Raw genomic sequence first — 22,997 nt, forward strand, 5'->3', positions numbered from 1 at the left:
TGCTTTTTCCATAACAATAAATACATTTTATAACTTTTTTTTAAATTCACTTTTTTATTTTATTTTTTACTTCAGCAATAATCTGCCAAGTGTCGTCTTTAAAAAAGAGACCAAACTTCAGTCTGTGATCCATGATTTACGACAGTTTTAATTGGAGATTTCAGTTTCAGGTCTATGCTCAAAAAGTGAATAAATGAAACTACTGCATAAATATTATTTAGTTTCATAACAAGTACAAAATATTGAATAAAAACATTATCAAATTAAAATATACTACATTCATCTCATTTATAAATAAAAAAAATGGTCATATTTGACCGCCATGCAAAGAGAACCAAAAGGTTAAAAATGGTGCCTTTATGCTTTGGTACCAAAATGCAAACAATAATTGGCAATTTCTACATGCACCCCTAATCAGTTAAATTCCCCCTGTGATAAAAATCCAGCTTTTAATGTTGTTTCTATGTCTATGTGGTGTTTTTAATATGCTTTAAGACAAACCATGTGTAAATTCATGTCAACACCATTGCTGAGTATTTTCTCCTTAAAACAGCAGTGAACCAAAGACAGTCTCAAAAACACGGTTCGCTGGTGTTTCTGACGTCACAAACCACCTTGTAACCAGTCAGATCAACGTGTGATAGTCAACGAGTGGATCTCTGAGCTGCTGTGAGTGAGTGGAGGCGGGGCTCATTTGCATATTCATAGAACCGCATATACTAAATGTGGCAAGGGTGTCGAGTTACATTCAAGCTATTTAAAGGAATGAAAACATTTTAATCAAGGAAAAAACATTTAAATATGTAAATTGGTGATCAAAAATGATTTTTACGGGATAAAAGTATTGATTACAGGGGGACTTTAATAATCGGACTGATGGCTCAGTTGGATGGCTCCTTCATGGAAAACACCTCAAACGATCTGAATGAGCTTGATCCAAATTTCAGTCTGATCGAAAGGAGTAGATCTTAAATAGGAAAATATTGAATGAATAATATGTAAACTTTTGAATCCAAATGCTTTCTGAATCAAAACCTTGTGCACATGGACAGTGTCTATATATTCGTGAACTATTTGCTAAACAAGCTGAAAATGTTGCTGAACATTCCATTTTATCGTTCTTCAAACATTATTAGAATGTTACTTTTGAATGTTCCCTGAACGTTCTGAAACAAGCAGTGACATTTAAAAGAAGTTTAACGAAAGTGCAACTGAAACGTTTCAGAAAAAAAAGTTCCATGATGAATGATGTATTATAAGGTTTTTGTGCTAACTTATTTTAACTTCGAACGAATGTTTCATTGATGTTACAGGATGAATGTTTGTTCAGTGCATTCTAGCGTCTGTCCTTTTTGCAGCTGGACAGTTGTGGTCACTGTGGTTGAGTGAAAAAGAGCTGCGTGAAGATTCTCCTTTAGCGTTTTACCGAACAAACAGCAGCATACGTGTCTGCCACAATGACACACTGATACCACTAGGCCTCCTTTCCCCTTTCAAAGCTCCTGACGGCTGTGTTCCTGTTCTGCTAACTGGACATCCCCCATGTACGTCGCTACAGCTCCATTCAAAACATCTTTCCCCGATTCCAGGCCACTAAGGTGCAACTAATCCACCAAATAAAGGCTGTTCAGGAAAGTATGCTGCTCACATTGTTTCCTGTGGCCAATTCAAGGCACATTTCTAAGGCCGCATTCATTGTGAGGGACACGCGAGCTCTCACTACGGCCGTGTCTTAAAAACAACAACAATGCATTCTCTCCTCATGAGTAATGTGCAACATGAGCTCATAGCAGAGATCTGCAAACGCAGCAGAATCCTCCAAGCACCCGTGCAGTCGACTCATCACTCCTGTCATTCACTGCCTCACAAACACACCAAACATCATAATCTGATTCAGCTGTTATAGCGCAACAAACATTTACATATGCGACCCTGGACCACAAAACCAGTCATAAGGGTAATTTTCTTGTAATTGAGATATATGCATAATATGGAAGCTGAATAAATAAGCTTTCCATTGATGCATGGTTTGTTAGGATAGGGTATATTTGACCGAGATACAACTATCTGTAAATTTGAAATCTGAGGGTACAAAAAAAATTAATTATTTAGAAAATGATCTTTAAAGTTGTCCATTTATGTTCGTGATATTGCTGGATCCACTCAAAAAAATACATTTTTGACATATTTACAGTAAGGAATTTACAAAGTATCTTCATGGAACATGATCTATCCTAATGATTTTTGGCATAAAATAAAAATGGATCATTTTGACCCATACAATGTTGGCTATTGCCACAAATATACCCGTGCGACTTGTGACTGGTTTTGTGGTCCAGGGTCGCATTTATGCATTTCGCTTTTATCCAAAGCCACTTGCATTGGATTCAAGGTCTATACTTTATAGGTTCATGCATTCCCTGGGAATCGAACCCATACTCTTGGTGTTGCTAGTGCAACTTCTATTAATTGCCCTGAAGGTTATGGCCTGCAGACACTGCACGATTCTTGCGCCAATTTTCACACTCCAAGTTTTGTGGAAATCGCTGATAAATGCCAAAATCAGAGGCAAATCGGTGCTCAATGACAGTTGCGCCAATGCAAGTAATCATTACTTCAATGTACATTATTTGCTAACTGTGATTTTGTATATGTATATTTATAAAATACATAACTTAGACAGTTACCTCTGATAACAGATCACTCTAAATTGTAATGTGGACTTTTAACGACTTTGAAACAATGTGTATTGTGAGAAGCGCTATACAAATAAATGTGAAGTGAGTTTAATTGAATTGAATGCATCGCTGAGGCCGTGGAGTATTTAGCATGCCAAATATCTGTAAATGCTGCAGATTTGTTATGTTTGCTTCTTATACACCTCAGGTCTCTATTTCCCAGCACACACTAATGTTAATTATCATGTTATTAGAGGTCCAAGAACTGAAGGTCCTGTAAAACGTCTCGGTTACGTATGTAACCCTCGTTCCCTGAGTAGGGAATGGAGACGTTACGTCGGATGACGACGAATGGGGTTTCGCTTAGAAAGCCTATCAACTTCGAGTATTACAAAACCAGCCAATGGCAAAGAAATGCCATGGGTTTGCGGAATTTGCATGACGTAACTCCGCCCCACCTTGTGGGTATAAAAGGAGGACGCCGGCAACAGGCAGATATGTTTCTTCGCTGAGGAGCCAAGACTGAGCTCAGGCGATCCCCGCGGTACAGCGGAAAGTGGCAGGCAGACGTAACGTCTCCGTTCCCTACTCAGGGAACGAGGGTTACATACGTAACCGAGACGTTCCCTTTCATTGTCACTCCGAGTTACGTCAGATGATGACGAATGAGGTTACCAGTCTAATCACGCCACCTTCTCAGGTGTCTTCCAGTACCCTGCGTAAATCTGAGATCCCTGTCGTGAGACTGGCACGGACGAAGGACTCCTATTTAGCACAGGAATACCAAGGTACACTGGGGAGCATATCCCAAAGTTTAGGGGAAATATGCAATTACTGCCAACCCAGAGGGGGGGACTTAGAGAATACACATATGACCCGAAGGAGACATATGGAGAACACTGGGGTGTCCAGCCGCAGGTGGAATATTTTAACCCCAGGGGTGGCAAGGTGGCTTGCCAAGGGAAAGACACATGCTTAAGAGGCTTACAGTGGAAATACACATGTGGGGGTCGCTCAGGGGAGGGACCATGCACACCGGAGGCACCTAGCCGACGCACAGGGTTATAGACACTGGCGCCAACGTCAGGAGTGCTGGAGGAACTCAGGGCTTTCGGGGAAGCTCACCTGAGGAGAATATCGCACATATCCAGTCCGTGGAGTGGAATGGCGAGCAAGCGAAGACACCTGAGCGGGTCCAGTACTAGCTGGTTGAAGCGAGTACATGAGAGGACACTGGCTCCACTCGGAGATTGTAGAATCTGGCGAATGTGTTAGGTGTCGCCCAGCCTGCAGCTCTGCAGATGTTTGTTAGCGAGGTGCCATGCGCTAGAGCTCAAGAGGATGCCACACTCCGGGTGGAGTGGGGAGTCACACCAAGGGGGCACGGTCGACCTTGCTGCTGGTATGCCAAAGCAATGGCGTCCACTATCCAGTGAGACAACCTTTGCTTGGAGGGAGCCTTTCCCTTCAGCTTCCCACCATAACAGACAAAGAGCTGGTCTGAGGTCCTGAAACACTGCGTCCCGTCTACATAGGCGCGGAGGGCGCATACTGGAGAGAGCAGTGCCAAGGCTGGGTCTGCCTCCTCCGGGGGCAGCGCTTGCAGGTTCACCACCTGGTCCCGGAAGGGAGTGGTAGGAACCTTGGGCAGATATCCAGGCCGGGGTCTCAGGATCACGTGATAGTAAGCCGGCCCAAATTCAAGGCACGCTTCGTCAAAGGAGAATGCGTGCAGGTCCCCCACCCTCTTGATGGAGGCCAATGCAACCAGGAGCGCTGTCTTCATAGACAGGAACTTAAGCTCCACTGATTGCAACGGCTCAAAGGGAGCACTCTGCAGGGCAGTTAGAACCACTGAGAGGTTCCAAGAGGGAACGAGAGGAGGGCGAGGAGGATTCAGTCTCCTCGCTCCTCTCAGGAACCTGATGATCAGGTCGTGCCTTCCAACAGACTTACCTTCGACCGGGTCATGGTGTGCGGCAATAGCGGCAACATAGACTTTCAGGGTGGAGGGAGACAGCCTTTGCTCCAGCCTATCTTGAAGGAAGGAAAGCACGACACTAATCGAACATCTCCGGGGGTCTTCTCGGTGAGAAGAGCACCAGTTGACGAAGAGGTTCCACTTCAACGCATAGACGTGTCTCGTGGACGACGCTCTAGCGGAAGTGATGGTAGCCGCCACCGCTGGTGGTAGGGTACTCAAACCTGCCTCGTCCCGTCCAGGAGCCACACGTGGAGGTTCCAAAGATCGGGACGAGGGTGCCATAGGGTGCCATAGGGTGCCCCGTCCCTGAGAAAGGAGGTCCTTCCTCAGGGGAATCGGCCAAGGAGGTGCTGTCGCGAGGAGTACTAGTTCGGAGAACCAGGTCCGGGCAGGCCAGTACGGCGCGACCAGAATGACCTGCTCCTCGTCCTCCCTGACCTTGCGCAGGGTCTGCGCAAGAAGGCTCACTGGGGGAAACGCATATTTGCGGCCCCGCGGCCAGCTGTGCGCCAGGGCATCCGTGCCGAGCGTGCCCTCGGTCAGGGAATAATACAGGTCGCAATGGGTCGAGTCGTGAGAGGCAAACAGATCTATCTGTGCGTCCCCGAACTGGTCCCAAATCAGCTGAACCGACTGGGGATGGAGTCGCCAATCTCCCGGGAGGGGCTGAAGCCGTGAGAGCTCGTCGGCTGCACAGTTCAGGGCTCCGGGGATATAAATGGCATGAAGCGACCTCAGATGCTTCTGACTCCATATGAGGAGGTTGGCGGGCGAGTTGCGACATACGGCGGGAGCGTAGACCACCTGGATGGTTGATGTACGCTACAGTGGCGGTATTGTCTGAACGGACTAGTACGTGTTGGTTCTTGAGCACGGCCCGGAAGCGGCGCAAAGCAAGACGTACGGCCAGCAACTCGAGGCAATTGACGTGCCAGAGGCGGCGGGGTCCTGTCCAGGAGCCCGCGGCAGCACGTCCATTGCACATGGCACCCCAGCCCGTTGAGGAGGCATCTGTCGTTACAACGACGTGCCGCGAAGCTCGTTCCAGGGGCACTCCGGCCCGTAGAAAACTGAGGTCCGACCACGGGGTGAAGGTCTGACGGCAGGACGGAGTAACTGTTACTCGGAAGGTGCCGTGTTACCATGCCCACCTCGGGACTCGGTCGCGAAGCCAAGCTGAAGCGGTCTCATATGAAGCAATCCGAGCGGCGTTGCCGCGGCTGCAGATGCCATATGCCCCAGGAGCCTCTGAAAGAGTTTCAGTGGAGCCGCACTCTTGCCCTCGAACTGTCTCAGGCAAGTCAGCAGTGACTGCGCGCGCTCGCTCGTAAGCTGCGCGGACATGGCGACCGAGTCGATATCCATACCGAGAAAAGAGATCCTCTGCACGGGGCAAAGTTTACTCTTTTCCCAGTTGAACCGAAGGCCCAGACGAGCTAGGTGCCGGAGCACTAGGTCCCTGTGTTCGCATACCTGGTCTCGAGAATGAGCTAGGATCAGCCAGTCGTCGATGTAGTTCAGGATGCGAACCCCGTGTTCCCGAAGGGGAACAAGGGCTGCCTCAACGACTTTCGTGAAGACGCAAGGAGACAGGGCTAGCCCGAAAGGGAGAACCGCGTACTGGTATGCCTGCCCCTCGAAGGCAAACCGAAGGAACGGTCTGTGTCGAGGGAGAATGGAGACATGAAAGTAGGCGTCCTTCAGTTCGATTGCTGCAAACCAATCCTGGGGCCGCACACATTCGAAAATGCGTTTGGCAGTGAGCATCTTGAACGGCAGCCTGTGAAGGGAACGGTTCAGCACGCGCAGGTCCAGGATTGGCCGTAACCCACCGGTTTTCTTGGGGACAATGAAGTACGGGCTGTAGAAGCCTGTCCTCATCTCGGCCGGAGGGACGGTCTCGATCGCACCCTTCGCCAGCAGGGTGGCGATCTCTGCTCTCATGATAGGGGAGTTGCCACCGACCAAAGTGGAGCGGACTCCCCTGAAGCGGGGAGGAGACCGCGCGAACTGAATCGCGTAGCCGAGCCTGATCGTCCGTGCGACCCAGCGGGACAGGAGGGGAAGCTCTAGCCAGGCTCCCAAGAACTGTACCAGCGGGGTCATACGGACCACAGACTTCCCACCGATGGTGCAGCGAGGCGGAATGACTGGCCCGGACGTGGACGGCATAGCGGCCCGGTGTGGGGGCACAGTCATTAACCGCGGCCTGACAGAGGAGACCAGGGAAGGAAGAACGTTCCACGGGGGTCTGCTCTGCCAGGGGGCTGGCGACAGTGGCGGAAGAGAGCGGCACGGTCCGGGGACGGTGCACACTGTCAACCGGCTCTGGGACAGAGGGGGACTAGGGGTGCACGGCTCGGGGGCGGCGCACCGTGTCGTCCGAGAACTCTGTGTGCTCAGGGATGGAAATGTTACTTCTTTCTTTAACCACATTAGGGTGCTGCCCACCCGTGGGTGAGCAGCGGGGAGTGGAGAACAAAAGATTCTCCCCCGGCCCTCCACCGGGGGAAGGAGTGGTCCTGCTACCATCTCCTGAGAAGTAACCTTCAACGTCCCTGAGCAGCCCGTCTCAGGAGCGCCGCTTGGCCCGGTGTTTAGCGGGGGGCGGGGCTGGAGAGGGCTGGGGCGCCTTCTTACGGCTTCCTCCAAGACCGGGCCTGGGTGGAGGCTGCTGCTTGGGCCGGGTGGGAGGGGCGGGAGCCGCAGGAGGGCGCCCTCGGCGGCGAACAGACTGAGGGATCTGCCCGGTCGGCTGGGTCGAGGCAGCAGCGGGCCGTCGGGGCAGAATGTGCTTGATGGCCTCAGTCTGTTTCTGGGGGGTGGAGAACTGTTGGGCGAAGTCCTCCACCGCACCGCCGAATAGGCCGACCTGGGACATGGGGGAGTCGAGCAGGCGAGAACGCTCAGCATCCCGCATGTCAGCCAGGTTCAGCCATAAGTGTCTCTCCTGGACCACAGCTGTGGACATCACCAGACCCAGGGAGCGTGCGGTCACCTTCGTCGCCCGGAGGGCGAGGTCGGTGGCGGCGCGCAGCTCATCGAAGAGCCCTGGGTCCGTCCTACCCTCGTGCATGTCCCTTAGCATCTGGGCCTGATAGACCTGCAGAGTGGCCATGGCATGCAAAGAGGCAGCCGCCTGTCCCGCCGCTCTGTAGGACTTCGCCACTAGGGTAGACGAGAACCTACAGGCTTTGGATGGGTGCTTAGGCTCGCCGCAAGAAGAAGCACTCTGAGGACACAGCTGCATCGCAACAGAGCGCTCAACCGGGGGGAGCCCAGTGTACCCACGGGCGGCTGCCCCATCGAGGGGAGGAAAGGCGGATGAAACCAACGAGCGGTCGCGGGAAGACATGGGAGTCTTCCAGGACTTCGAGATTTCATCATGCACGTCCGGGAAGAAAGGTATTGTGGCAGGCTGAGGGTGCACGGGCGAGGCATCTTTAAAAAGACGTGCCGCGTGCAAGCTCTTTTTGTGAGAGAAACTCAGTGCTGAAGCGCCCGCGGAGAACACACTCGCTGGCAAACCACGCTCAGATAAGCAGGAAGTGTGCACTCCCCGGGAGATCGCCGTCACACCAACACTGGAGAGTTGCTCGTCTCGTAAGAAGCTGACAATCAGAGATAGCTTAAGGAGTGAAGAATTACACTTGGCTCCGAAGCGAAAACAGATCTGCCTGTTGCCGGCGTCCTCCTTTTATCCCCACGAGGTGGGGCGGAGTTACGTCATGCAAATTCCGCAGACCCATGGCATTTCTTTGCCATTGGCTCGTTTTGTAATACTCGAAGTTGATAGGCTTTCTAAGCGAAACCCCATTCGTCGTCATCCGACGTAACTCGGAGTGACAACGAAAGGGAACTATTATATTTGTTTGATTTTGCCAATTATTCTTTTCCAGCCCTAAAAGTACCTGGTTGTCATAGACCGTAAGTCGTAGAGGTCTCAAACTTGCTAGAATGGTTCCAAATCCCCCGCATTTCTCAGACACACACACACACACACACACACACATCCGTTGGACACTAGGTAGCGCTTAATTTTTTTTTTTGTTATATGGTTCATAACTCCAGAACCATAACTTACTTTTTCAAACTGCATATAGGTCGTTGTTTCAATTTGCACAACAATTGGCACACATGTCAAGACCCTCATGACAAAAAAAAGTTTTTAAAATAAGTTATTTTGCAAAGATTTCAGCCAATTAAATGGTCTGGCCTATATCTGGTCAATGCAATGTTCAAACTTAAAACTTGATACATAGAGACAACAGGTAATTATGATAACGCATTTCTAAATCTGCCAATGGGAGGCGCTTCAACTAAAAACCTGTCATAACTTTCTGCAACAGTTTGTAATAACCTGCTATTAGGCTGCAACAAAAAGGAGACAGACGCATCAATTCTCATCGAAAACATTTATTTTAATGCAAATAAACAAACAGGAATACATGACTGAGACAAATGCCGTTGCAAGACCAAAGTCTAAAAAGGCGACCACAGCCACCAGAAAACACACCCGTTCACAAGTTTGATCAAAGAAAATGAAAAAGTGCTAACCAAGGCATGAAAAATCAGTTGAAAAAATGGCCACCAGCAACCAATTCAATTTCAGTGGCTAATATCTTACATTGTGAACGACTGCTAGTTATGAAATTTAGCATAAATGTAAAGTAATCACATAAGGCTACAGTTACTACAGTTGGTGAGAACTGCCCACAAGGTGGTGGTATAAGATTATTTATGTTTTTGGTTAATAAATCTGTAACCGTGATGCTAGAATAATAATTGTCTTACCCATTTGCATGCGAAATTCTCTTTGTAACTGACTTATTCTTTTAAAAAACTCGTCGTTGGCCGTTTGTCCGATTTGCACGAGATTTGGTATGCACAATCTGGATAGGTTTTGTCAAGAGTTTTCTTTTATCGTTTTAACTGTCATTTAATCAATTGGGAGATATGGGCCATTATGCTTTTTTGGTGCATTTGTGATTCCATAACTAACATAAAGCAAATGTCCATTACATATATCTAAATTTTGGCAGTCTATGATCCTGATGAAAAACTTAGCTGATTATATTACACCCAGTTTCTTTAGTAATAATACTTCTACTTACATATGCAGATATTAAATCATCGGTCCTTTAATAAAGTCTTTTGCACCTAAAAACAAAGACATTTTTAGAAAATTGACATTTACAAGGACAATTTTGAAAATGGATCTTTTAAAAGATATTATATGGGGTCCAAGCACAACCCCACCATACAGTGACAACATGCCAGGTCAACATGCCTCTTTTCTGGTCAATATCAGCAGATCTTTTTTTTAAAAAGTTTCTGTCTGTATAAAAACCGACTTCCAAAGTGTAATGAACATCCACTGAAGGGAAGTTGCAAAGAACCCAAGTGCAGTTTATTTAGAAAAACGTGATCAAACATAAAACAAAAGTGTTGCGTGGCATGAACTCAAAAACATGGACATGACACTTATCAAACAGTGGTTACAGGAAACAATACTTGACAAGGACACATGGCAAACATGAGGGCTTAAATACACACAAGACTAATGACTAGACAAGGGGCACATGTGAACAATGAAACAATGAACCAATGACAACACAAAACACATGGCAGGATCACATGACTAGAACAGGGGATCACATGACAGACATGAAACAAGAACATGAAACAAAACCAAAACGTGACACAAAGACAAACTCAACCCTGAGAAATATTCACTGGAGTCATATAAGTGTAGCATATATATGAAATAAGTGTACAGATTCAGAAGAACCATGTTTATTTCATGCTTACATGTTTTGAAATTGATGTTTATTTCATATTGGCAGTGAAACACATTAAACCGGAGGCCCTGCGAGGCACTCAAGCAGCAATTACTTCTGAAATGATAAAATTAAAGAAATTAAAACATTAGTTTAATTGGTTTGCGAGGAAGAATACAAAATGCAAACGTAGTAATTATTTAAGCAGCGTTCTCTTCCAATTAGATCAATCTACTACACATTAATTGATTTGTTTCCCATTAAAATATACACACATGTGTCAATGTGTGTCTTCTGGATTAATTTGTTGTGACTTTTTTGTGAACTGCAAGACGTTTCTCTGATGAGTTCATACAGTTCTCAACTTTCTGCAGTTGTCTCCGACTCTCGAAGCACAAGATCTGCCAGTCGACAGTTTCAGGCTAATTACTGATCACCAAATATATGCACATGAATCATATCTTTCACATGCACATTAATAACAACTTGAGGAATAGATGCAATAGGTCTGTGTCTGTCCAGTGAAGAATACGATTAGATATACAGTACTATAAAAATGATTTTCATTTGATTTTTAGATTAGGTTTAATTATAAAATACTATTTCAGTCTTTCTACTTCAAAATTTCAAATTTAATTCACTGTGTTGCTGTTTCTTTGTAATGATTTGTGAAATTCAATAGCAATTTCTGAGTAAAAATTGCATGAAAACCCTGCAACGAGTTTTGAATGTAAAACATTACAGCTTTTATTCAGCATGGTCCTAAAATCATGGCAGATATTGACATCAATGGGACACCAGATGTATGGAACAAAAGGGTTCAAAGGTTATAGGATGAAGAACAAACACATGTACAGGACAGAGACTCTGATGAAATAGCGCCATCATGTGAATCACACACACATATATAACCACTGTGAGTATCAATCAGTAAAGAAAGTCAGAATGAAAATTTTTACCAGAATAAAATATAAAAACCTTCTCCCTCAGGTTAGAATGTGTCCGACTCATTCAATTATTTTAAATATATGCTTTTCTAAGGATTTAATGTTTGGTCGAGCTATGACTTTATTGATGACAAGAAAATGAACAGGACATGATAAAGAGCTACTGTGAAGTTAGTTATCGAGGGATTTACAATTCACTTACACGAGGACGTCAACTAGAAATTAATTTTAATCTTTGGAATGTTAATAACATCAACCATATGATAAAACATGAAAGAAATCACATAATTCATCAAGTACATTGATACTCACTGATTTCCCTCCAAAATGACCTAATTTCCTGCGGGATGACGTCATGAACAGGCTTTTGTTTGTTACCCTAACCCTTGATATGGAGGACAGGAAAAACCTGTAAAACAATATTACCAAAAAAATAATAATTTGGTTTTAGATATGAGAAAGAAACTATCAAAAATCACCTGGAAAATTTTTATTGATGATTTTACTGATGATCTAATGATCTTTTATTTCAGCAACGTAAAACATTAATTAATTTTCCCTCTTCACCTGAAAACAAATTATTGAAGTGAAATTCAACACATAGAATCAACATTGAATATTGTTTTGATATATTCACATTCAGGATAGTTCACCCTATAAAGGGGACATAGAAATATCACCATAATGATCCAGATAAATTGAGGAACAACTCTGGTCTTGTGCTTCATAACTTTGACCACAAGAGGGAAACACTGGACTATGAATTCAATGTAAATGTGCCGGCAGGATCATCAGTCAGAAAGAGCTCATAGTAGCTCTGAATGATTTGAATAAGTGAGCAAACACATCCGTTTAGTGGATACACTGAATGTAAAACGATAATATGGCAACACGGGTATAACTTATGATTACATGCAGCCAATGCGCTCAACCTGGCCGTATTTAAAGTCACAATGAAATCAAAATGGACCATTGTTGTTTTTTAATGGAATATAATAGGATTTATTCTTAATGATTTATGGGTGCACATCATTATTGTGTTAATAATCTTGAATCAGAATAAGTTGCAGCATCTCTTCTGTTCTCTGATGACGAGGGTGGGGTTATAACCTGTCACTCACATGAGATCAGCCAATAGGAAACCACAACCATCCAATCAATTCCCCACAGACACAATCAAGCCCCGCCCACATTTGTTCTTGTTCCAGAAGCTTTTCACTCGGATATACGGGAAGAAAAGACTGTCGAACTTCCGTTTCATGCTTACTTTATTGTCCTCCAGTGGAGTTTTCCTGGTTTTGGAGGATGAGATTGATCTTGGAGTGGATCGTCGAGGGTTCAGAGAGCAGAACTTGAGCTCAGAGACTTCTGACTTCTCCCTAACCTTCACACGGAAACTCCTTGCCATGGTTTTGTGTGATCGCCGGTAAATCTTTATTAATTTTAATTGGGGCCTCCATTTAAAAGAGCAATTAAAGGGGATTAATCGAGCCCATCCCGTATAATGTCTTCTGTTAATTAGTTTGTCAGCACTGTTTTAATATCGCCTAATGACTTCATATTTCAGGCCTGACATTAAAGAGATGCTGCAAGAAAAGAAATGGGCTTATCTGAATCTGAAGGCGGGTCTTTAATGGGAGATGTCCTCGGGCGGAAGGGAAGGTCAGGGGTCGTCGAGACACCAGGGCACCGGACGCTCTACAAACTCACACACCATTTATATTTGGATTGGATTTTTTGATACCAACGGTTTAGTTTTCACTTGTTAACTCTTTCCTCGCCATTGGAGATTTCTGTCATTTGTGAGAAAATGAATGAAGCTAGACTTTGTTTTAAAAGCAGAGGGTCTGTTCTTTCTTTTGATATATTGCATGTTCAGATATTCATACAACAAAATATTCTGGGGGCCATGAAACTTTAATGAAAATGATCAAAAACGCTGGAAAGGAAGGAGTTAAATTGATCATTCATGATATCAGGAATGGAATTTGTACTCGTGACAATGGTCATTCTTGATACCTGGAAATAGAAATCCAGTTCTTAATAGCAAAATTTATATTTCTAATATTTCTGATATCAGTAATTACATTTTCACTAGCAAAATATGAATTATTTTTATCAAAAATTGAATTTCAACGATTAGAAAATGTGATTCTTGACATCTACTGTACAATTGTATCACAAGTTAAATATCACAATGATCTACCATTCAAATGCAGATAAATCAATAATTAATTTCTTACTAGTTGAAATTTTAGTTTTACATGTCAGAACGGCATCATTTTAACTAGTGAAAATGTAATTGTTGATGTAAAAAAAAGCATATCTTGGGAATGATAAAAAAGTGAATCGGCTTGCCATAGTGGAGTTCACCATGCTAGGGACATTCAAACTGAACAGAGTTCACCCAAAAATCAAAGACCTGTCATCATGTACTGACACACAAACCTGTGGAGGAACACATGAGGAGAACTTCTGAGCTATCTTCCTCTTATACCGCAACACTTCATAGCACGGTTATTAAAATTAAAACATAAACTATAAAAAACATTAAGTAAAATAAATGTTATCTTACACTGAAAACTGAATATATATATATATATATATATATATATATATATATATATATATATATATATATTCTAGAATTTAAATTAAAATGGAAAATTCAAAAATAAAAAGTAATTTAAAAAAACTATATAAAAAAATATAATATTATCTCACTGATACTAGTGGACAAGACCAAATCTTTGAACAGTATCACAGCATGTGCATTATGTAACTCTCAGCTCTTCTGAACACATACGACGGTGTTATGTTGTAATTCCCTGAAACTCGACCCATTTTGTGTTCCACTGGTGAAAGAAAGTTACACAGGTTTAAAACAACACCAAAGCCTCTTTAGATAAATGCATCTGCCAAATGGACTTTTAGTTTGTTATCTTGTTTTCCTGTTCCTGTGCCAGTTTTATAGTCCCTCTTATGATTGTTTGATTGTCTCCCAGTGTGCCTTTCCTTGTTAGCCCAGTCTGTATTTATAGCCCTTGTGTTTGATGCTTTTGCATTGCACTCAAGCAATACATTTGATCAGTTCAAGCATATCAAACCAATGACCTGAGTGTCTGAGCTACAGGAATAACGTATGGACAAATGGTTTGGAAAATGGATAGATGGATGAATAAAGTAAAGATAAAATAGTATTTCTTGCTTTTCCAGTACTTTTCATTTAAGACCAATAAACGTATTATGAATACTGCTGTGAAATGTCCATTATTGCGTGCTGCTGGATGAAGTAAAGCAAGAGAAACTCGTCCATCTGCCAGGCCATCTGACGATCCTCCATATGTTCAATCCTTTCTTACAGCTTTCATGACCTGTTCCTGTTCACGCTCTTATTAAATGGGGGGGGGGGGGGGGGGGGGGGGGGGGGGGGATTTAGAGCACACTCAGTCCAGCACAAAGACACTTTACACAAGACCCATCAAATCAACAAGCCATGAAGAGACAGCAGTTTGAGACTTGAGGTGTCGAGGAGAACCACGTTCAAATACGATGGGGTCTTTCTATGAAAAAGCATAGAATTTGCATTTCCATTTCGTTTTCTTTTAATATTTCTGTATATAAAATGTTCCATCAGAGTGTTAACAAATAGCATTGTGTCATCTCAGTGAATGCATTATGCAAACACTTTTATCCAAAGCAACTTACATTGCATTGAAATTTTATCAGTTCATGCATTGGGAATCAAACCCATAATCTTGGCGATGCAAATGTCATAGCCTACTCAGGAGCTTAGAAATGAATAAACAGGATTGACAGGCTCAAGGTCACTTCAAGTTGTTTGTAAGAAAGTTAATGCTGAGATCTTTTTTCTACAAATACCACGTTTTCAATGATCAATAGAACATCATGGTGATGGGGTTGATGGTGTAAAATTACTTTAAAATGTATTTAAAATGTATCCCTTACTGATAAGATAAAATGATGAAAACCCCACACAAAACTAAGAGTTTCCTGGCAAAGACAGACAGCAGCATAATTACACAAAATAAGACACATACTTACATACATACATACATAAATAAGAAAATATAAAATCATGGCAAAATATACGTTAACATTTATTTATTTATTATATGATTGCACCTGTTTCGGTTTCAGTTGATTAGTCTGTGTATTTAAGCTGTTGGTTTTACCCAGTCTTTGCCCTGTGGTAAAGTTATGTTACAAGTGGAGTGCCTATAGATTTTTTAGTTTTTATAAAAAAAAATAAAAAAAAAGATTTGTACATCTACAAGTTACACATTCTCTCTGTGGATACACGAAACAATGATTAAAGTTGTGTATCAGTTATTGGTTGCCCCACATGAATAAATACATAAATCAGTTTCATAGCATAAATATAGGTCTTGGTCAAGGCTCCCCTGCTGGAAATCAGAACTCTGAAGAAACACTGTCTAATATGTTACAGTAAGGAGAGATTTGATCTCCAAGCGATTTCAGTCTTCCTATGAGGAGAGCACAGGCACAAAATTATTCCAAATGTTTAATCTAAAAGTAAACTGAATACTGTTACTTGTGTCATTTAAGAAAATATGCTGTTTGTACATTACTGGAATGTAATGTAATATATTTAAATAATTGTGTGTTGCATCTTAAAAATTGTAAATCGTGTATATATATATTAACCTATTATAATCAAATGGAAGCCAGATAGATAGATAGATAGATAGATAGATAGATAGATAGATAGATAGATAGATAGATAGATAGATAGATAGATAGATAGATAGATAGATAGATGGATAGATGGATAGATAAATAAATAGATGAATAGATGGATAGATGGATGGATGGAAAGATAGATGGATGGGAAGATAGATAGATAGATAGATAGATAGATAGATAGATAGATAGATAGATAGATAGATAGATAGATAGATAGATAGATAGATAGATAGATAGATAGATAGATAGATAGATAGATAGATAGATAGATAGATGGGATGAACATCAGTGATGGAAGTAGGAGGGAAGTTGATTAAAAACAACAATGTGTTGAAGAGCTCATTGCATTTATTGCGGCTCTGGCTTGCATCCCTGCTCATTTGCAGCAGCACCTCAACAGCACCGGATTCATAAATCTCATTCCCATTATCCCGCTAATTAGCCAGGATTACAGGAGCATGTAATGCCCCCGTTTCCCGATAGATTGATTGGAGGACGGTCTCTTTGTTTTGAAAGCACTTTCTGATTGATGTACAGAGCCCTAGTTTGCAATTGTAATGGCCCAGATGTTAACAATCAAATGCGTTTCCGCTTCAGGAGGTAACAGTCTGTCATGGACGAGGAGCTAGCCGAGTGTGTAACGACACATCACTGGAGTGCAGAGAGAGAGAGAGAGAGAGAGAGAGAGAGAGAGAGAGAGAGAGAGAGAGAGAAAGAGAGAGAAAGAGAGAGAGAGAGAGAGAGAGAGAGAGAGAGAGAGAGAGAGAGAGAGAGAGAGAGAGAGAGAGAGAGAGAGAGAGAGAGAGAGAGAGAGAGAGAATGGGATGCTTACGACCGATTCACAAAGACGAAAGGGGAAAATCTTTCTCCTGCCTGCTGGTGGTGTGTTTTACAACATGTATAATGTTTTCAGCTCCATGCAAGACTTCCCTTGCTTGAGATTTAAAGGAGACGACTCATCAGGGATCAAGGAAAAGTAGGAGAACACACTAGAACCCAGCTAACTTAGCACTTTGTCCACCATTCTGGAAAGGTTCTCTCAATGTTATGAACAAATGTTCTTCCAGAAACATTAGCATAACGTTCAAAGTTATCTGGTCTTTAATAATGTTCTCAAAATGTTATCACAAAAATATTATTTATACATTGTTCGTGGAACATTTTAACCTGAAACATTTTAGTTGGATGTTCCTCTGTTTTTGTTACTACTTGTTTCAGAACATTTAGAGAACATTCAAAAGTAACATCACATAATGTCTGCAAAATTCTAAAATAGAATGTTCCCTTAACACTCACATAACCAAGAAAGAAAGTTTTTTAAACATTCAAAATCTGGACATTTTGAACATTAAGGAAACAATCAGATATAAATTTGTCATACCTTAATGGAAACATTAGCAAAACATTCATAGAACATGTTGAGTGCTGGGAATCAATTGTTAAAGCAAATATGAAAGGATTGTTTGACATGCAAATAAACTGGAAATAACAGTAAGGTCTGGAAGTTTTTGATTTTGTCGGTGGATAATGCACAAAAAAGCTGCTGTACTGTTATAATTTGTGACAAATTGTTTAGTAAACTTTTTTTAAAGGATTCAGTGTTTTATAATAGGTTTACGGCACATAATATAACTATACAGTGGGTAATACTAATACTCCATACACTCCATTTAACCCAATGTAAAACATTTTTACGCAGAACATCTCGGTTACTGATGTAATCCTTGTTCCCTGAATGAGAGAACGGAGACACAAAGTCCGAATCCAATTCTGCTTATCGATTCCAATAAGGTAAAAAACTAAAAAAACATAGATATAATTCTCATTTAGTCTTACTGCAAAACATTTAATTGTAGCTGAATATCATGAACAAAAGTCAACAAGCTAAATAACACTTATGCAAGGTATGTTTGCCTGTGGCTTTAAAATACAATAGAAAAACTAGCCTAACTAATATAAATTTCAAGCATTATTTAAGAAAAGTCAACACTCAGTAATTAAAAAAAGAACAACTAAAAAATTAGCAATCGTAACAAATAGATACAAATGAACGTCCTGGTTGCGAATGCAACCCACCGTTCCCTGAAGGAGGAAACGAGGACGTAGTCTTACGTCGACTGAATGGGGATCGCGTCAGAGTGCCAATGTTCTTCGAGTACTATTGAACGAGCCAATGGAATTGGTGTGCGTGATTCGCATCACACACTCCGCCCCCGCTGTGCGGTTATAAATACGGAAGTGGATGCACGCACTAGTTGCTTTTTCACTGAGGAGCCGAGCGTAACCCGGAGTCAGCGGTGGTCCAGCAGTAGTGGCAAGGGGACTATGTTTGCATACGCAACCAGGACGTTCCCTTTCAGTCGAGAAAGTCAGACGTAGTCTTACGTCGACTGAATGGGGATAGCCTTTGAAAACGCCAATAAAGCTGCCACTTTCCAGTGCCTAGACAAAAGCCTCCTGATGCCCCCGCCCTTTTCAGGCAGGGAAGGACAGGGCTTAGGCCGGAGAAGTCACTGCTGTTCCACAGGACCACTGGGAAAGCGATCCCTGACATGGAAGGAAGGGACGCTGCGGAAGCCAAACCAACCTGAAGAGAAAAGTGGAGAATACACATAGTAACTGGGTGAAGACCGGGCAGTACAACATATGGAAGTCACTGGGGTGGCTCCAGCCTAAGGAGGGGGGAGACTCAGCTGAAAGTGACGGCAGAGACTCTGCCGAGGGAAGACACGGGCTCGCCGTAGGGAGCCGTTCCGCCACGTCCAATGTCGGAGGGTTGCACAGGAACTCAACAGGGTTCGGAAAGGGGAACTCACTGGTGTAGAGATGGCGCATGTATCCAGTCCATAGGAGGGGAATGGTGCAGCAAGTTGAAACTTTGAACCGTGCTCACGGTGAAACTGGCTTCATGAGAAGGGAGCCCACGGGAAGCAGCGATTCAAGTAAGGTTGTCGCCCAGCCCCCATCTCTAGAATATTTGTCAGCGAAGCACCTTGTCAACACCTAGGAGGGAGTACACACTCATTTAGAGGAGCTCACCACCTAAGTGGACAGGTACATCTCGGAATTTTCACCAAGATGAAGGCAGCCACCATTCAGTGGGCCAAGCTCGCTTGGAAACAGCCTTCCCTCTCTGCTGATTTCCTAAACAGATATAGAGCTGGTCTTAGGACCTAAGGCTTGGGTTCTGTACACGTCTAACCACTATGAAGCGGACGGACAGAGAAGCCAGGGCTGGGTCTGCCTCCTTCGGGGCAGCACTTGCAGGCTCACCACCTGGTCCCTTTACGGGAGAGGTAGGAGCCTTGGGCACAATCCAGGCCGAGGTCTCAGCTCATGAGAGTTATCCGGCCCGAATTCCAGGCACAACTTTTTGACCGAAAGCGAGCAAGTCCCTACCCTCTAGTAGAGGCCATGCGAGCAGGAAAACTTTTATAAACAGAATTTTTAACTCACCGCCTGCAGTGGCTCAGGGGCGGTCTCTGCAGTGCAGTTCCACCAGATATAAGGCCCAAGAGGATAAAGAGGGGCAGAAGGATTTCCCCTTTGTTCCCTCAGGGACCTGACGATCACCAACAAGTAGGTTCTACTTCTATTAAGCGTAAACACACAACCTCTTTTCAGGGGGTGCTCGCAGAAGCCATGGTAACTACCACATATTCCTGCGATAGTCACCTGAACCTCTGCGTCCAGTGTAGGACCGGCCCGGAATCTCCAGGGGTCAGAACGCAGGTGCCATCATGCCCCGTCCCTGAAAATGTGTTCAGGGGAAGTCAGGAAGGCTGTCGAGGGGAGCTAAGTCTGGTTGGGCCAATAAGGGGCAACTATCAAGAACTGCTCCCTCCTGACCTGGCACAATAGGTGCAAGCAACAGGCACAAAAATGACAGGAGCACTGCTCAACACTTCGTGTGAAGATCACTGAGCTACAGGAGCATTCCTGCTCAACACTTGAGTGTGATGAAATCACTGAGCTTCAGGAGCATTTCTGCTCAACACCTGAGTGCGATGAACTTCACTGAGCTTCAGGAGCATTTCTGCTCAACACGTGAGTGTGATGAAATCACTGAACTTGAACAGGTGCCAGGCGACAATGAATCGCATAATCACTTTTTTGGATGCTCACTGGGGAACGCATTTTTGTGGGCCCCTGGGGGCAGCTGAGAGCCAGTGTCTGTCCAAGGGTTGTCCGCTCGGACAGAATCTATGCAGCTGGCAAGGGGACGAATCCGGAGAGGCAACAGAATAACTGTGCGGCCCTGGAGTGGTCTTGACCCAGCTGGACCGCCAGGGGATGGAGTCTCCACTCACCCTGGACACAACTGTCGTGAGGCTCGTCGGCGGGACGATTGAGTAGGCCGGGAAAATAGTGGAAAGAAGCATCCTCAGAGGCTTCTGACTCCAAGGAGGAGGTGACGTGTGGAGGTGGAGAGATGTGTTGGATCGAGTCCACCTCCAAAACTGAAAAAGAGATACTCAACCCGTGGGCGAGATTGCTCTCTCCCAGTTGACCTGAAGACCCAACTGGCTATGGAGCACTCAAAGGGAAGGACTCTGTACTGATAATTCAAACCCAACACACAGTATGGCCTGAGGTGCGGAAGGTAGAGATCTGAAGCACATGTCATTCAGGTCAGATGCTGCAGACCATCTTGGGCCAAGATGGTCACGACACACCACCTAGTAGCATGAAGAACGAGTTTACAACAACTGGCCTTCATAAAGGCTGGAGGTAGCGGCTATATCAAGTCCTTCGCCAGCAGGACAAGATATGCGTGCACAAATCAAGAGCACTGTTCAACACTAGGTGTGATGAATATCACTGAGTTTTCAGGAGCACGTCTGCTCAACACGTAGTGTGATGATCATCACTGACTTGAGCGGGATGGCCGAGCCTGAGGTGGGGCAGCAAAGTGGAGGGTGTGGTGTTAGTGAGCAGTGCAACACTTACCTGTCTCCACTAGCGGCAGGGGGTACGTGAGCAGGCGGATGACCGGGTCCTCGAACACACCAAGCTGCCGGCTGGCGACCAAGGGGGGCTGAGGGGTGTAAGGCTATACAGGGTCACACACTGCCAGACTGGCCCTCTTGGGACCCAGGAACAGATGAATTTGCTCTTTCTTTGAAGTGTGGGTACCGCTTGGAACAGACACACACACACATATGAAGACTCCACCCGGCCCTCACCTGGGGGGAGGGAGTGGATCAGTGACCTACTCCAAGAGCATCCTCATCCATCCCTGGGCGGCCTGCTCCGTAATGCTTTCGCTGACACTTGCCACCTGGCTTGGCAGCGCCTGGAGTAGGGCATCCCTACGGCAGCTGGCTCCATGCTGAGGCCTGGCTGGAGGCTGCTGCAGAGGCCCAGCGGGAGCGGCAGCCGGGGAACGCCCTCGGCGACGGGCAGGCAGAGGAACTGGGGGGTTGGGATCCCTCCAAAAGGCAGCGGCCGCCAAACAGAGGTGCACCTGTGTCGTGACAGACCGCTCCACTGAAGGGACAGCCTTGCAACCCTTCACCGCTCCTCCATCAAGGGTAGTCAGGAGGAAAAGCTATTCAGGCAGTTTCTGGCAGAGAAAGGTGCCGTCCACAACCTGATAAGCTCTCCATGCACATCGGAAAACAAATGCACTGAGGCGGCGAGCTGAGAACCAGCGCGGCCCGCCCCGAGATACCAATCCTCCAACCGAGACTGAACGGGACACGGTGGAGTTCCACTCGAGCCCAGCAGCCTCGGCGGCCCGTTTCAGCATAGCTGACATTTCTGGATCTAGCTCAGGCAATGTTACACTCCCAGAGGGAGATATCACAGCCAAGTCGTCATCTCCAGAGGCCAGCTCACCCTCGGATGCTGCTATCGATATCTTATCCTCTGGGGGAACCCCAATTGAAACGACTGATCGGTCCATTACAGAGGGACCAGCACGCTCAACAGGAATTCCATCGGCTGCGGTGTGATGGAGGAGTGAGGAGCCCACAGGGAATGGTTAACGGGCGAGAGATCCATCACTATCCTCCAATCACCCATCCCACACAGCACCCGGGGGTGGGGCATGGTAACGGGGACTCGCGCTTTGCGGACGAAGGCGAGTCTCGATCTCAACACCGCGACAGTCATATTCCCGTAATGAGAACACAAAGCTGTCCACAAAAGCTGCCTCAGCATGCTGAACATATAAATATATATATACATACGTATTTATATACACATAAATATATAGCTCAAACACGTGATGCAACAATTGTGACCGTAAGAGAGGAAAAGGGAACGACCGCATCCAGGAACGCACAGGTGGAATGACATCTTGAAAAAGACGCAAACTCACCTGTGTTGCTCTTTCAGGAAATAGGACCCATAACCAGTGCCGGAGCACACAGGGGAATGACGCTGCAACACTGAACAGTGAACTGAAACAGTGAAGCACTCACTTTTCCGCCCTCTAACCAGCCGTCAACACACACAAACCTTTAGAATTTGTTGCTGTTAAAACAGCAGTTGAGAGCTCAAAGCTTGCGATCACCGCTGCACTCACGCTGTAGAAACCACCAGCACTGGGAGAGTCTTCCAGAAGAATACCGACACACTCGCTCGTTGTAAACAATAGCACTCTTCAGAGACAACAAACGATTGGCTCCGAAGCGAAAGGCAATTAGTGCGTGCATCCACTTCCGTATTTATACCCGCGCCGCGGGGATGGAGTGTGCGATGCGAATCATGCACGCCAATTCCATTGGCTCGTTCAATAGTCCTCGAAGAACATTGGCTCTCTGACGAGATCCCCATTCAGTCGACGTAAGACTACGTCTGACGTTCTCGACTGAAAGGGAACAAAGATACGATTGAAATAAACAGTGTTTTAAGATTTTCAGGTATTCAGGTA

The sequence above is a fragment of the Siphateles boraxobius genome, unplaced genomic scaffold (assembly GCF_051911475.1).
Source record: "Siphateles boraxobius isolate OS27281-9 unplaced genomic scaffold, OSU_SipBor_1 22, whole genome shotgun sequence".
Classification (NCBI taxonomy): domain Eukaryota; kingdom Metazoa; phylum Chordata; class Actinopteri; order Cypriniformes; family Leuciscidae; genus Siphateles; species Siphateles boraxobius.